Here is a 15,736-nt window from a genome sequence, read left to right on the forward strand (position 1 = left end):
GACTCGGTGAAAGACATATTGAGGCATGCACGAGCAGAGTAGTGAGCAACCATATGCAATTTAAAACATTATCAAGACTTAAACAGAATAAGAAGAAAGGATTAACACCTGAGTATCAATAGCGACAATCATATCAAGTATCCCTCGAATGCCATTATAGATCATATCAAAAGAGCCTTAGGAATCATAGACATGTATCAAGATAATAATAAATATCTTATAGAAGTCAGAGACATTAGTTATCGTAGAGTTTCTAGGAATAGGGGCTTACATATGTCGACTATTATCCAACGTATAGGAAACTGGAGAGGGAAGCTCAATCACTTAAGAGCTCTAACATCAAGAAGTGAATAAGAATCATGAATCACACTCAAGACTTATGAATAGGATTACCCAAAGCTCATATCATTCATCACTTAAATCTAAGACATGCCAAAAGAAAGAAGAGACAACTTTACATACCTGTTGAGGACTAATCGCAAAACCGTTCGCTTTGTCGCTCTTTTAGCCTATTTAACATAAAGGTAACGTTATCATCAGTAACCATACTTTCTAATTCGTAAATCCGTAGGCCGTCGCTTATAGAACTTATTATTTAACTTATATTTCTCGTTTAGGGTTTTTCATTATTCAAGGACTTAACGAAAATCGGGCAGCATTTCCCCTATATATTCGCCTAACCCAAATTTCTAATTATCCTCCTGTCAACACAGAAATACCAACAACAACGATATACCCATAAAATTCTCATAACTCAGCCCATAACAATTCTAAATCCATTTCAACCCACGATTTAACATAATAACAATATCATGTATTTTCTTATTTCCAATTTCATCCAATTCAATTTTAATAATTTCACTACAACATTATTAACACAACTACACCATAAAATAGGAAAATCTTACCACAATTTTCTAGGAGGAATTTCTGCACTTAATTGCCCCAATTTCGCAATGTCTTCTTCCTCAATTCAATATCCAATGATGCTATCACCTCCTTGGACTTGCAAATCATCTTAGAATTAATTTAACAAGAACAATTTTTTTTTATAATGGGGCTGCCATGGCCGAAGCTAGCAGCCATGGCCGTGACCTCTCTTTCTATTTTAAGAAAGAAGATGAAATGTTCTTTCTCTCTATTCAACTTTGGTTAAAATCAAAATGTGTTAAATGACTAAGTTTAGTAATCACTTGTTGATAAGTTTAGTCATCAGTTGTTGATACTTATGTGTTGCCTAAGCACGTAACACGTGCCCCTCCCATCATGAATCATCCTTTTTTTTTATTTATTTATTTAAATCAGGTGAGGCCCACAATAATAATTAAGTTAATTAATTTTAATTAATCTAAATCCCTACTTAATAATTTAATTGTAATTAATTAGTTCCTAATCCCCAATAATATTTCTACACTAAATAAAATTTATAAACAATTTATGTTCTAATTAAAATTGAAAATTAAAAGTTTCTACTTCTTGTCCGAAAGTAATCTCGTCTTTAACTTGAATCAATTTGCTTACGAATAATTCGACATATGAAAATACGGGGTATAACATTCTTCCCCCCTTTAGAACATTCGTCCTCGAATGTTAAACTGGTCCTGAACTCCCAATACCTTCTCAAGTGGTCTCTTACCTAATTATGCCCTTCACATACCTCTTTCGTTTGTGGGTTCGCTATAATTTATTATAACGCATTCCAGGCCTCTACGTAGTCATTCCTGTCATATTTCCTCTTTCTGTGGTTTCCCGAGGTAATTATCCCACGTTGTTGTCTTTGCTCTTCTGTTTATTTCATAGTTGGTTATCAGGTGTATTTCGGGCTGTTCTGCTGAAGTGTTACTGTTCAGTTGTACTGTCATCGATTGATTCAGACCTGTATTCATGGGGCACGTAGTCATAACTTGACTCTTTCTCTTTCTATGCTTACTCCTATAAGATGATGTATCCTTCACTTCACTTTACCTTCTTATCTTTAAACACGATCTTATAACGCGCAGACATCCTCCATCGATTCATTAGACTTTAATGTCCCTGGAGTATTACATGCCTCTGGTAACCTGTAGACCCTTCGCAGGTTCTACGAGTAAAATGAAATTTCCCAGAGGGTAACATTCTTGTACTCCAATATCTTTGCTTTACCCCGCTGTGACTGTCCGTGTTCTGAAATCCTCAGCATCATGTGTCACTTTCTGACTTTCTTTTAAAGGTCTTCAACTTCTTGTCACTTTTACGGGATTTCTTTTAAAGGTCTTCAACTTCTTTTACGGGATTTCACTTTCTGAAATCCCGATCTTTAGGGTTGGCTATCAAATAGCGCTAGGGTCCCCTCATTTTATAGCTTTACTGTCATCCAGTAACCAGTAACCTGCTTGTCCTAATTGTCTCGGTTAAATCATTTCGTAATTTCCCTTAACGTAACTGGCACTACTTTAGGCATATTATCTCGTGTCGTTTCGCTATTTTTGACTCAACTCTTCTATTGCCTCTTTACTCAAATTTGCTCTTAGTCCTTCTACCACTCATCCTATTGCAATCTTTACAAGAGTATGTGTAGGTGCTCAAATTAGCCTGGAAAATACCTTAGCACTGTCTCGCTAGTCTTTATGCAGACCCTATATTCTTCTCTTATATCTTTCAATTGATATCAAGGCTCAACTATGGCTTTTGCCCTCAGTACTAATTATATCTCTGTAGTTTTGCCTTAAACCCTCTTACACCTTCCTTTGATGTACCCAGAATATCGCAACCGCATTGTTGTTACTGAATTCTTACTTTTCTTATCAAGTACTCACTTGGTCTCATTCTTTGCATATAAATATTCGTAGGTTGCATAACTATTCTTGTACAACTTGTATAAAGTGTACCTAATCTTAGTCAGAGTCTTCCCTTTTCCTGGTTCATTCTACTTTATATATCCGTACTAAACTCGTTTGTAGCCTTTCTTGTCATACCCCTTTCCTTTCTCTTTTGCTACTTATGTGTTACAATGTCATTAGCCAATAACTTTGTTGCCAACATCTTAACCTCTAATCCAGTATAGCCTTGCTATTCCTTATAATATCCTTTAAGTTACTTGTTACCATTCTCTTGTCGTATTCTTCCTTTTTATAAGCATCCACCTTCTGATGTCATATTATCCAAGATCTTTACCAATAATTCTCAGCGCTGTCTCAAATACCATCTTGACTTCTATCCGTTCATTGCTGGCTTTCAAATCTTACTAATTTGTTTCAGCAAGGGATCTCACTTAAAGTTTAAGTATTCATATTAATCGTGTTGCAGTGCCAGTTGATTTCATCTTACACTTGCATTTCTCTCATCCGCTTCCCCTCTTTTGGGTGTACTCACATCATTATCTATTTATACTCTGCTCTATGCCCCTATTTCTAATCTCACATTCATCTGATCCCTTTTTCCAATTCACTTGGTATACTGCACCATCCTCATGTCTTTCTTATAATTTATAACTTGATTATCCACGTACGAAACCTTAACGCAATCATGAGGTGATGAGAACTCTCGATATATAGTACAAAATCTCATCTGATGGTTGGTACTCGAGTAATATAATTAATGTAGCAATTTATCCGAAGCCACATTCCATTTATTCCAATCAATAATTAGCTAGTGCTTATAGTCCTTTCAAATTCTCATTTAGGTAGCATTTATATTCTAATGATAAGTGTCCCAAGCTTTCTTATAATACTATCTTTATCCCAACGAATATCACATGCTTCCTCTAGTAAACTCACAATGCATCCGTTGTTTCACAAATCCACAATCCTTGTCCTTTAAGGATTTCACTATTTTCGAGGTGAGGTCACATATACGCAGTACTCCTTTATGCCTCATACTCTTTCTCTCTTGTTGTATATCCAACACTAACTTCTAACTTACTCAAAATCATATCAAATTCGTCTTAATAGTGGTGTCTTATCACCTTGTCATTATACTATACCTCTAAGTTCATAGCTTTATATTTCCCTTTTTATCCTATACTCATACTCAATTAATTACGTCTGTCTTGAGTGCTTACTTTGGTATTCCTTTCATTTCTCCAGTCTATGCCCATCTTTTATTTTGTGCACGAGGAATCTCATGCTACCACTATATCCTTCGGAAACACTACTCCGGCATAACCCCTTTCTCATTTTCATAGTATATTCTGTTCATCCCCATATATTCTTATCATACCTCATTTCTGGCATTCATTCTGTCTCGTTGCTCATCTCCCTTTAGGTTGGTCTTTCACAATTCTGTCACTTATATTACCCGTCTTCTTAGCTATACACGTCATAACACCTCGCTACACTGTAATCCCACTAGCCTTCTTTCTATCTTCTTCTTTCAATCACTTCTTCTCTTTCTGTGCTCGCTTCTACTTTCGTTACCACTTTTCTCTATTCTGAACTTTCTCTATAGGACTTGGTAGGTCTTCCTTATTCGTTCTATATTTGCTTTTCTGTTTCCCACTAATCACATCATATCCTTTAGTTAATTCCTCGCTAGGCTTTGCTCATTTCTCTAACAATCCTTATGGTATTCATATTGCATCATGTTCGTAATCCATCCTATAACGTAACACGTCTTAATCTTATTCATGATTCTTACTATGTTTTAATTACACTCTGTGGGCTAGGCATACTTGACCCTTCACCCTTTCTGATCAATCTTACCCTTAATATCTCACAAGCTGTCTTATCAATACCTTTATAATTTGTCATAATTCTTCCTCCTCCGTACTTTTATCTCGATCATACTATGACTTCTTTTAACTGTAAACTCGTTGTAATTTATCTCTACTTATTAGTTCACTCGATACCTCAATAAAACATTCAGTTAAGACTTACCATTTTTTTTTATACCATCCCTTAGTATCACAAGCCCTTCCGAATTATCCTAGCATTTCATCAATAACACATGGAACACATGATCCATGACAGCCCGCAAGTTTGAGTTTTCCTTCCACGAATTCCATCTCCAATTAGTTAATTAAAACTAATAAACTCAAAGAACACAAGAACACTTCTACTCCAAGGTTACGTCACCATGAAGCGTCATCCGAAACCACACAAGAAGAACTAGAATTCGACAAGCACCACGAGACTTCCATCGCTTAACTCACATAGTTTATCCTCAGAATTTTTATTTTTTATTTTTTTTGAGTCATAAATGAACTATTTAGTTTACAAACTACTTGCTGTATGCTTTGTACTCTTCCAATAAAGCGAAACCTGATTGCTGGACATTTTGCCCTTCAACGTGAGCCTTTTTCTAAGGTGTTCTGGTCCGTCCAAATGAATTCCAAACTTTGATGCTCATATATGCTTTTTCGAAATAAAGTTTTCCAAATAAGAATGGTGCCTCGTATCATAGCCACACAGAGCTCCTAATTTCCAGTAAAAAGTATAAAGGTGTCGGAACTTACCTCACATATCACACCTCGAGACGTACCTGATCCTTTAACGATCTGTTCTGTTATACTTTCCTATCCAGCTTCTCTTTCATCCTCCAACTTTACAGTTCAATCATATTTCAATATTCTTACCTTATCCAACATGCCTCTTTCGCACTGTTACTTACCTGTGTACTTTGTAACTGCCAATATCATCAGTCGCTTTCTTCTGTCGAAGTCGTTCTTCAGTTGAAATCAAAGGTCAGTACAAGGAATTTCATTTCCTATGGCTGGGCTCTATCGCACAATCTTAGAGATGAAAGAAAGGTAACATCCTAAATGTCCTGTAGCTTCCTGTTTATAGATGTTTGCATAACACACCGATAAACAAGACTCTACTAGACACGGTCTGTAGACACTCCGAGGACGAACTGCTCTGATACCACTTTTGTCACGACCCTACCCCGTGGGCCATGACTAGTGCTCGAACTGGACACCCGTATACGAACCTATTACATATAATCAAACTGAATCTATAAATAATATGGAAACTTGCAAAAGAACTCCAACGGTTCATAACGTCATCATATATGTATAGTAAAATAGACTGTCTCCTGAGGAGTCACAACTGATCAAATCATAAAATGATACGCAAGCCGACAAGGCTGCCACTACACATCAATATCATGTCATATGCAAGCTGACAAGGCTGTCACTACAGACGGATATCATATCATAGCACATCGTATAGACACAGCTGAACAGAACTTAAACATAACCCACACGTATGTCTACAGACCTCTAAGAGTACGAATAGCGAAATATGACGGGACAGGGCCCCGTCGTACCCCTGGATAAACATACATACATACAAATATATATATATATATATATATCATAAGATATCATAAGATCTGTACCAAAAGTCTAAACTCCGGAACAACGGAGCTCTCCAAGACAGCTGAATAGAAGTCCTATGCTGAAGAGTCACCAAACCGACTATCTGTACCTGCGGGCATGAAACACAGCCCCCTGAAGAAAGGGGGTCAGTACGGAATATGTACTGAGTATATAAAGCATGAAATACAGTAAAAAGGATCATAACCGAAATAAGGAGTACATAAAACAAGTACAATGTCCAGAATACCAAAACACTTGCCTTTGAAACATAAATCATACATGTCAATATCATATATCATACCCGGCCCATTATGGGACTCGGTGACATAATCATATCATCATTATATACATATATACCGTACCCGGCCCTCTAGTGAGGGACTTAGTGAATAAAGTCATCATATGCCTTCCTGGCCGCCATAACATATCATCATATCCTCATATCATATATATATATATATATACCGTACCCGGCCCTCTTGCGAGGGACTCGGCGAACAATGCAGTGAAACTGTGCACGATAACATACCCGGCCCAGGACTCGGTGAAAGACATATTGAGGCATGCACGAGCAGAGTAGTGAGCAACCATATGCAATTTAAAACATTATCAAGACTCAAACAGAATAAGAAGAAGGGATTAACACCTGAGTATCAATAGCGACAATCATATCAAGTATCCCTCGAATGCCATTATAGATCATATCAAAAGAGCCTTAGGAATCATAGACATGTATCAAGATAATAAGAAATATCTTATAGATGTCAGAGACATTAGTTATTGTAGAGTTTCTAGGAATAGGGGCTTACATATGTCGACTATTATCCAACGTATAGGAAACTGGAGAGGGAAGCTCAATCACTTAAGAGCTCTAACATCAAGAAGTGAATAAGAATCGTGAATCACACTTAAGACTTATGAATAGGATTACCCCAAAGCTCATATCATTCATCACTTAAATCTAAGACATGCCAAAAGAAAGAAGGGACAACTTTACATACCTGTTGAGGACTAATCGCAAAACCGTTCGCTTTGTCGCTCATTTAGCCTATTTAACATAAAGGTAACGTTATCGTCTATAACCATACTTTCTAATTCGTAAATCCGTAGGCCGTCTCTTATAGAACTTATTATTTAACTTATATTTCTCGTTTAGGGTTTTTCATTATTCAAGGACTTAACGAAAATCGGGCAGCATTTCCCCTATATATTCGCCTAACCCGAATTTATAATTATCCTCTTGTCAACACAGAAATACCAACAACAACGATATACACATAAAATTCTCATAACTCAGCCCATAACAATTCTAAATCCATTTCAACCCACGATTTCACATAATAACAATATCATGTATTTTCTTACTTCCAATTTCGTTCAATTCAATTTTAATAATTTCATTACAACATTATTAACACAACTACACCATAAAATAGGAAAATCTTACCACAATTTTCTCGGAGGAATTTTTACACTTAATTTCCCCAATTTCGCAATTTCTTCTTCCTCAATTCAATATCCAATGTTGCTATCACCTCCTTGGACTTGCAAATCATCTTAGAATTAATTTAACAAGAACAATTTTTTTTTTATAATGGGGCTGCCATGGGCGAAGCTAGCAGCCATGGCCGTGACCTCTCTTTCTATTTTAAGAAAGAAGATGAATTTGCTTGCGAATAATTTAGTCATCACTTGTTGATGAGTTTAGTCATCACTTGTTGATACTTATGTGTTGCCTAAGCACATAACACGTGCCCCTCCCATCATGAATCATCCTTCTTCTTTTTTTATTTATTTAAATCGGGTGGGGCCCACAATAATAATTAACTTAATTAATTTTAATTAATCAAAAATCCCTACTTAATAATTTAATTGTAATTAATTAGTTCCTAATCCCCAATAATATTTCTACACTAAATAAAATTTATAAACAATTTATGTTCTAATTAAAATTGAAAATTAAAAGTTTCTACTTCTTGTCCGAAAGTAATCTCGTCTTTAACTTGAGTCAATTTGCTTGCGAATAATTCGACGTATGAAAATACGGGGTATAACATTAGTCACCCCGTTGTGTTGTGACTTGATTGATCTATTGTTATTGGCTTGATGCCACGTGTTGATAGTAGATATTGGGAACTGTTGTTCCATCTTGATTGTGATATTGTAGTACTTTACTTGTTGAAGTTGATACGAGGATAGAGTTCTATATGAATTGAGTAGTCTTTCACGATATTGTTGGCCTACCCATGTTTGGTACTTGTGATATTGATTTGATTATTGATGTTGACTCATACATTGCACGCATTCTTATCCTTCATGATATACTGCTGATACATTGTTGATACTTTATGAAACACCGTGATGAGCTGGGCTCGATTTGGATGAGAGTGATGTGAGAGTCTGATATTCGATGTTTGTCCCGGAATCATGGATTGAGTGAGTTCATGGACTCCGCAGGTCCCCTAGGGTGGTGCTGATGAAAATCCTCCATGGGAAAAAATTTGGAGTCTCGTCTGTCTGTTGAGAAAAGATCCGGGACGGGTAGCACTTAGACTTCGCGAGTCACCTTGGCTTGTGCTACCGAGATGTGGAGGTATTCTGTTCGGAGTACATGTGTACACAGCATTGCATGGCATTGCATTTTCATTTAGACATTATTGCGTTGCATTGCATCATGGCATATATTGGGATGATCTGGTTCTTTACTTGTGATGTTGGTTTCAGATTGGACATACTGAGACTTGGCATATTTGGGTTTAGATGCTTCCACCTAGGTGATGATGTGTACTTGGTTCTGTTTGTGGTTGACTTATACTTGTCGATTTATATTCCTATCTTACTTTATTGTATGAATTATGTTAGCTATACTTAGTCAGCCTATGATACCTACTAGTATTGAGGTTTTGTACTGACCTGCACTTGCTGCATTCTTTTATGAGTGCAGAGTTCCAGGTTGGACCTACTTCTGTTTCTCATGGCTGATAGTCGCCTCGAGAGTTGCTTAGAGTCTACAGGGTGAGCATAAGACGTTCGCCGCCTTAAAGATTCCTCTTATTTATGTCTTATTTCCTATTCTGAGACATTTTTGAACTTGATATATTATTGATATTCTAGACTTGTAGATTTTAGTTAGATGCTCTTGTATGACCAGACTAGATACCGGGGCGGTTTACTTCCGCATTTTCTTATTTATGTTATAATTGTGAGACTTTTGCTATTTTACTTCTTCCATTAATTTCTATTATTTGTGAATGTTGAGTTAAGGGTTCGCCTACCGAGGTGGGAAAGGTAGGTGCCCGTACAACTTAGCCAAATTGGGTCGTGACAATACAGTCTCAACATCGAAATGTGAAACACAAGATATACCATAGCCATCTCAGATGGTAACTTTAATTCGTAAGCCACCTTCCCAATTCTTCTCACAATTCCATAAGGGCCAATAAAAAGAGGGCTAAGCTTACCCTTTATACAGAACCACATTACTCCCTTCATTGGTGACACTTTCAAGAAGACCTTGTCACCAACAGAAAATTCTAGCTCATGACGTCTCATGTCCGTATAAGACTTCTCTCGACTCTGAGCTGTATTGAGTCATTTCATAACTAGGTTCACCTTCTCGATTGCTTCGTGAACCGAATTAGGACCCAATAGCTTCAGCAGGTTCAAACCACCCAATCGCGATCTACAACGTCTCCCATACAGTGCTTCATAAGGATCCAGCTGAATACTTGCTTGATAAATATTGTTGTATGAAAACTTCAAAAGAGGTAGATGTTCATCCCAATTACCTCCAAAATCAATTGCACACGCTCTCAATATGTCTTCCAGAGTTTGTATAGTTCTCTCAGCCTGCCCGCCCATCCGAGGATGGAAAACAGTGCTTAAGTTCACTCGAGTTCCCAAACCTTCTTGGAACGATTCTAGAAATGAGCAGTGAAATGCGTGCGTATGTCAGATATGATGGATGTTAGAATCCCATGCAGTCTAACTATCTTCTTCAAATATAACTTGGCATAGTGCGTCGCTGTATCCGTTGTCTTCGCGGGAAGAAAATGAGCATACTTGGTAAGTCTGTCCACGATTAGCCAAATAGAATCGAACTTGGACTTTGTGCGAGTTAAACCCACGACAAAGTCCATATTAATCATGTCACGACCCTAACTACCAATCATGCGAGCACCTACCTTATTATCACTAGTAGGTGAACCCTTACCCATTAATCCATTACTCATTAGCCAATTTCAACTTCTTCAATCTTTTATACTAAAACAATCAAAGAACATGTAAATGAGTATATAGTCTACCAAGTCATAATTAATAAATGATACAAGTGCGGAAGTCTAACTATTACACCCCCAAAATCTGAAAGTCATGGTACAAGGACTCTAACTAACAATGTCTAAAAATGAAGTATATCTCAACTATAATAACAAAAAATGTCTGGAATAAAAATAGACATCTGGAAAGAGAGATATTCAGGTGGCATGGCATGGATAGAAACTCACCCTCGGATCGGATCAAGCAAACTAGCTTCAAGCTAGAGATGTAATCTGGATGAAATCTCTGGAACACAATCTGCAGTCAAAAAGGGTGCAGCAAGGTAGTATCTATACAAACACTATGTATCGGTAAGCATCATAGGCCTACTAAGATTAGTTCACATATATAAGCATAAAATCAACAAGATAAACAAATGGGCACTTAATACTCAAATCCAAGTCACAGAATATCCCATAACAAAGTCACAGCCTAAGATGAAGCTTCTAAACCACAAGTCTGTCAAGTTTCAATAACCTCACCTGATAATCATAGGTCCAAGTTCCTTCCCTAGGTAGAGTCACTAATCCACAATTTAACAGTCCAAGTTCCTTCCCTAGGTAGAGTCACTAATCCACAATTTAACTCAATCAATGATCATATCAATACCACAACAGCCGTTTCAGCAAACACACAAAAATCAGAACTAAATGAGCAATATAATAATGCAGAATAAAATGTAATGATGTGTAATGTAAAATATGATGATGTGTTATGCAATGCACTGGCCAAAAACACACTGTACACACATGCTATTGATGTCATAGCTCTGTAGTCATGACCTGCAGGGGACCTATGGTGTCCATGTACCACTCGTTCCGGAACACTCCTCAGACCCGAGCCATAAATCCTCCGCCCCGGAAAGAACCTCGGTCACGTATCCACATCATGTATCACTCATTTCGGAACACTTCTCGGACCCGAGTCACTTATTGCCCTCCGCCCGAAATTTACCTTGGACTCGAGCTTATACACCTTCCGTTTCGGAAAGAGCCTCGGACCCAGAGCCACTCGATTATACAAGAATCAATGCTACATCCCTGTTAATGAGTAATTATTAAGTAGAATATTATTTTCATCGAGAAGATCATATTAGCTTCTCACCACAATTGTCATCAATTTGTATCACAAGTTCATCAAGAAGGTTATATTAATTTTCTGCACAATTTCACATAACAATGTATGTCTCAATGTATTTCAGTTCATTAGTATGTATGGACTATGAACAATCAACAATATCAATGTCAAACACAAGGCATCATGCCACAAGTCTTCCAAACCATTTCCATCATGCATGAGTGTATGGATGCATAAATGAGTGTAAACGTGGTAAATAAATACAAGCCAATAAAGCAACAGTGAAGGTGCACGTCACAAAGCCATAAGTCATATCAAGACTTGGATCAACTCAGCCATGAAATGAATCATACAATCATCTCAGCCAACATAATAGTCTATGTCCCTCTTTACTTCCACATGTAACAAGTACGCCTCACAACTAAGTCTTGTATCACCAAGAAGCTCCACTGTTCTATATATTATCATCAACAACAATCATACGTCAAGTTTTCATCTACGTACTATCATAAGTTTATATCACAATTCAAGACTAAACTCATTATCCTTCCTTTCTCTGATAATATGTGTCATAATAAGAGAGAACTGAGTATAACACGACAATTTAGGCAATAAGTCTAATCACAATAATAGGGCAACAAGCCACCATCAACAACAATCAACTGAATAGAAATCCATCCGGAATCACCACAGTATGAATACAACTACACCTCATGTTTCAGTAAATAAAGTAACGGCGACGAGCCCACAAAATCAGAAGTCATACCAACCTAGCTAATATCCAACCAAAACACCATGTTCGAATACCTAATCATGCTTTCTCCCGTCAATTCTATACAATACATACGTTTCGCTAATCAAAGTCTAACTAAAGTAAGCCATAACCTACCTCGAATGCAGAACACGAGCCACAGACTACGCCACACGAGCCTTCTATTTCTGAAGCGCCTCATAATGGTCAAAGTCTAACAATATGATGCTAAGTAAGCAACAAATCATGCATTTAAACAAGAACAACAATTTAGGGAAGAACACCCACTTACTTCTACCCTTTTCAATGGATGAAACCATCCTTTAATGGTGAATTTATCATAACTTCTATCTCTACAATCATTGACATTCAATTCATGGGTTTCTAATCAATTTTACCCTTTCCAGTAGATTTTATAACAAAGCTTCCATCTTTATTAGAACCCTAAGTCTCAACATGCAATTTCAACCAGAAGAAATCAAATTCCTTTCCTAGAAAATGATAATCTATACTCCTAGATGATTAATCGACAATAAAATCAACAACCTACCAATTATTTAAGGGTTTACTAATGCTAGGGTTCTAGGGTTTTCACCCACCATTGATGAACCTTAAACTAATCATGGAACTTGAAGAAGAAAGGAAAGGAACAAATAAAGGTGGGAACTTACCCTCCCAGATGCTTTCACCAATGAATGGGATGAATTTTGCCGCTTTCTCTCTTGAAAACTGACTTTGGGGTCTTGGGGTGAATGGTTCGTAGTTGGGATATAAAAATAGAGGTTTCTGGCCCTGCTGGCCGCTATGGCGGTCTCCAGACCGCTGCAGCAGTACCGTTATAGCGGCCTCTTGGTCGCTATAGCGGTTCTATTGGACAGGTCCGCACTAAAATGGTCACAACTCCCTCATCCGGAGGCCATCCGCATCGATTCTTTTTACTATAGCTTCGTAATTTTTATACGAATCTAATGGTTCAGACCTCACTGAAAAAAAGGTTGAATGCTCAATCTGGATCCGTTTCTATCCACAGACCTCCGGCGAAAACACTGAATACCAGCGTGACAAAACCCAAATGCATCTGAAACTCTTTAGAACTTCACCAAAACTTGTAGAAAAGTTAAAAATGATCATAATAACACGTTGGAACTTCCAAAACATTGACACGAGGTCATCCTAACTCGGAGTTGACGGTGGTCAACTCTAACTCGCCAGCTTAACTAGTTTCTCCATGAATGACTCGATTTACACTCGAACCTTGCGGGAACCAAGCCAATGACTTCATTAAGTCCTATATCATACTAACGCAACTTGGGGAAAGGGTCAACAAGGGTAAATGGGTCAAAACACTATAATGACTAAACGGGTCGTTACATTTTATCAGTCAAAGCTTATTTCTAACTTTAGCTCAAAGACCCAATCTCCCACTTCCATTGGAGAATCTCAATATTTTGAGCCAAACCACTAGGTCTTTAGTGTTCAGCTTTCACGTGCTGACAGTTCAAACACTTATCCACAAAGTTTGAGATATCTACCTTCATACTCTTCCATTAATAGTGTTGTTTCAAATCTTTATACATCTTGGTGGATCCCGGATGTATAGAATATTTAGAACTATGCACCTCTACCATCAACTCTTGTCGGAGACCATCAACATCAGGGACACATAAATGTCCTTGCAACCTTAGGCCATTGTCACCGGCACCTACGGTGAATGAGGTATACTCACCCTTTTCCACTCTATCTCACAGCTTCACCAGAAGTCCATTTTTATATTTTTTGGACTTAATCCTCTCCACAATATTAGATCGCGTTTGCGTAATTCCTATTAGCTCCCTATTTTTAGTTTCATCGAGTCGAACTCCAAGGCAAGCAAGTCTTCAAATTTCCTTACCCATCACAATATCTTGAGCACACAAATATGCTAACATGCCCATAGATTCTCGGCTCAAAGCATCAGCAACAACATTCACCTTACCAGGATGATACAAGATGTTCAAGTCGCAATCTTTCAACAACTCTAACCATCTTTCCTGTCAGAGATTTAACTTTCACTACTTGAAGATATATTTCAAGCTCCTGTGATCAATGAAAACATCACAGTGCTCACCACACAAATAGTGACACCAAATCCTTAAAGTGAAAACTACAGCTGTCAATTCCAAATCATGGGTCGGATAATTCTTCTCATGCTTCTTCATCTGTCGTGAAGCATAGGCAATCACCTTACCATTCTACATCAACATACAACCCAAACCAATTATGGAAGCATCATAATAAACTACATAGCCACCAGACCCTAAAGGTAGAGTCAAAACAGTAGCCGAAGTCAATCTTGCCTTAAGCTCTTGAAAGCTCTTTTCACAGGCTTCAGACCATTGGAACTTAGCAGTTGTCTGAGTCAATTTTATCAATGGTAAGGCTATCAATGAGAAACCTTCCATAAACTTCTAGTAGTAACTTGCCAAACCCAAAAAGCTACGAATATCAATTGCACTCGTGGGCCTCAGCCGAAATTTTCTGAGGATCAACTTTGATACCTTCGCTAACACTACATGGCCCAAGAATGCCACAGAGTTAAGCTAGAACTCACACTTAGAATTTTTTCTTAATGCTTGTTCTCCTCAAGAGTTTTTAAGGTTATTCTCAAGTAATCTGCATGTTCATCTCAACGCTTTGAATACACCAGAATATCATCAATGAAGACAATAATGAAACGATAAAAAAAATGTTTGAACACATAATTCATTAGGTCCATAAATATAGCAGGGGAATTAGTCAGACCACAGGACATCACTAGAAATTCAAAGTGTGCATAACGAGTAAAAAAAGCTATATTTGGAATATCTTGCTCCTTTATCTTCAGCGGATAGTACCCAGACCTAAACTTAATTTTGCAAAAGAACTCAACACCCTGAAGTTGGTCGAACAGATCATCTATCGTAGGCAAAGGATACTTATATTTAATGGTCACCTTATTAAGCTGACAATAATCAACACACATTCAAAGATAACCATCCATCTATCTGGCGAACAGGATCGGAGCACCCCAAGGTAAGGTACTGGGTCGAATACGATACGGTGGAAGAGAGATTGATTGAGTATCCGGAATAACATTAATCCCAAAATCAATAACTCTAGCAGGTGGAATGGCTGGAAGATCTTGTAGAAATACTTCAGGAAATTCATTAACTATAGGGATAGACTCAAATTCGGGTGCTACGGCTTAAGTGTCATTGACTGCCACTTGATGATAAATACACACCTTCAAAATCATTTTATAAGCCTTGAGATAA

The sequence above is a fragment of the Lycium barbarum genome, chromosome 9, assembly GCF_019175385.1.
Source record: "Lycium barbarum isolate Lr01 chromosome 9, ASM1917538v2, whole genome shotgun sequence".
NCBI classification, from domain to species: Eukaryota; Viridiplantae; Streptophyta; class Magnoliopsida; order Solanales; family Solanaceae; genus Lycium; species Lycium barbarum.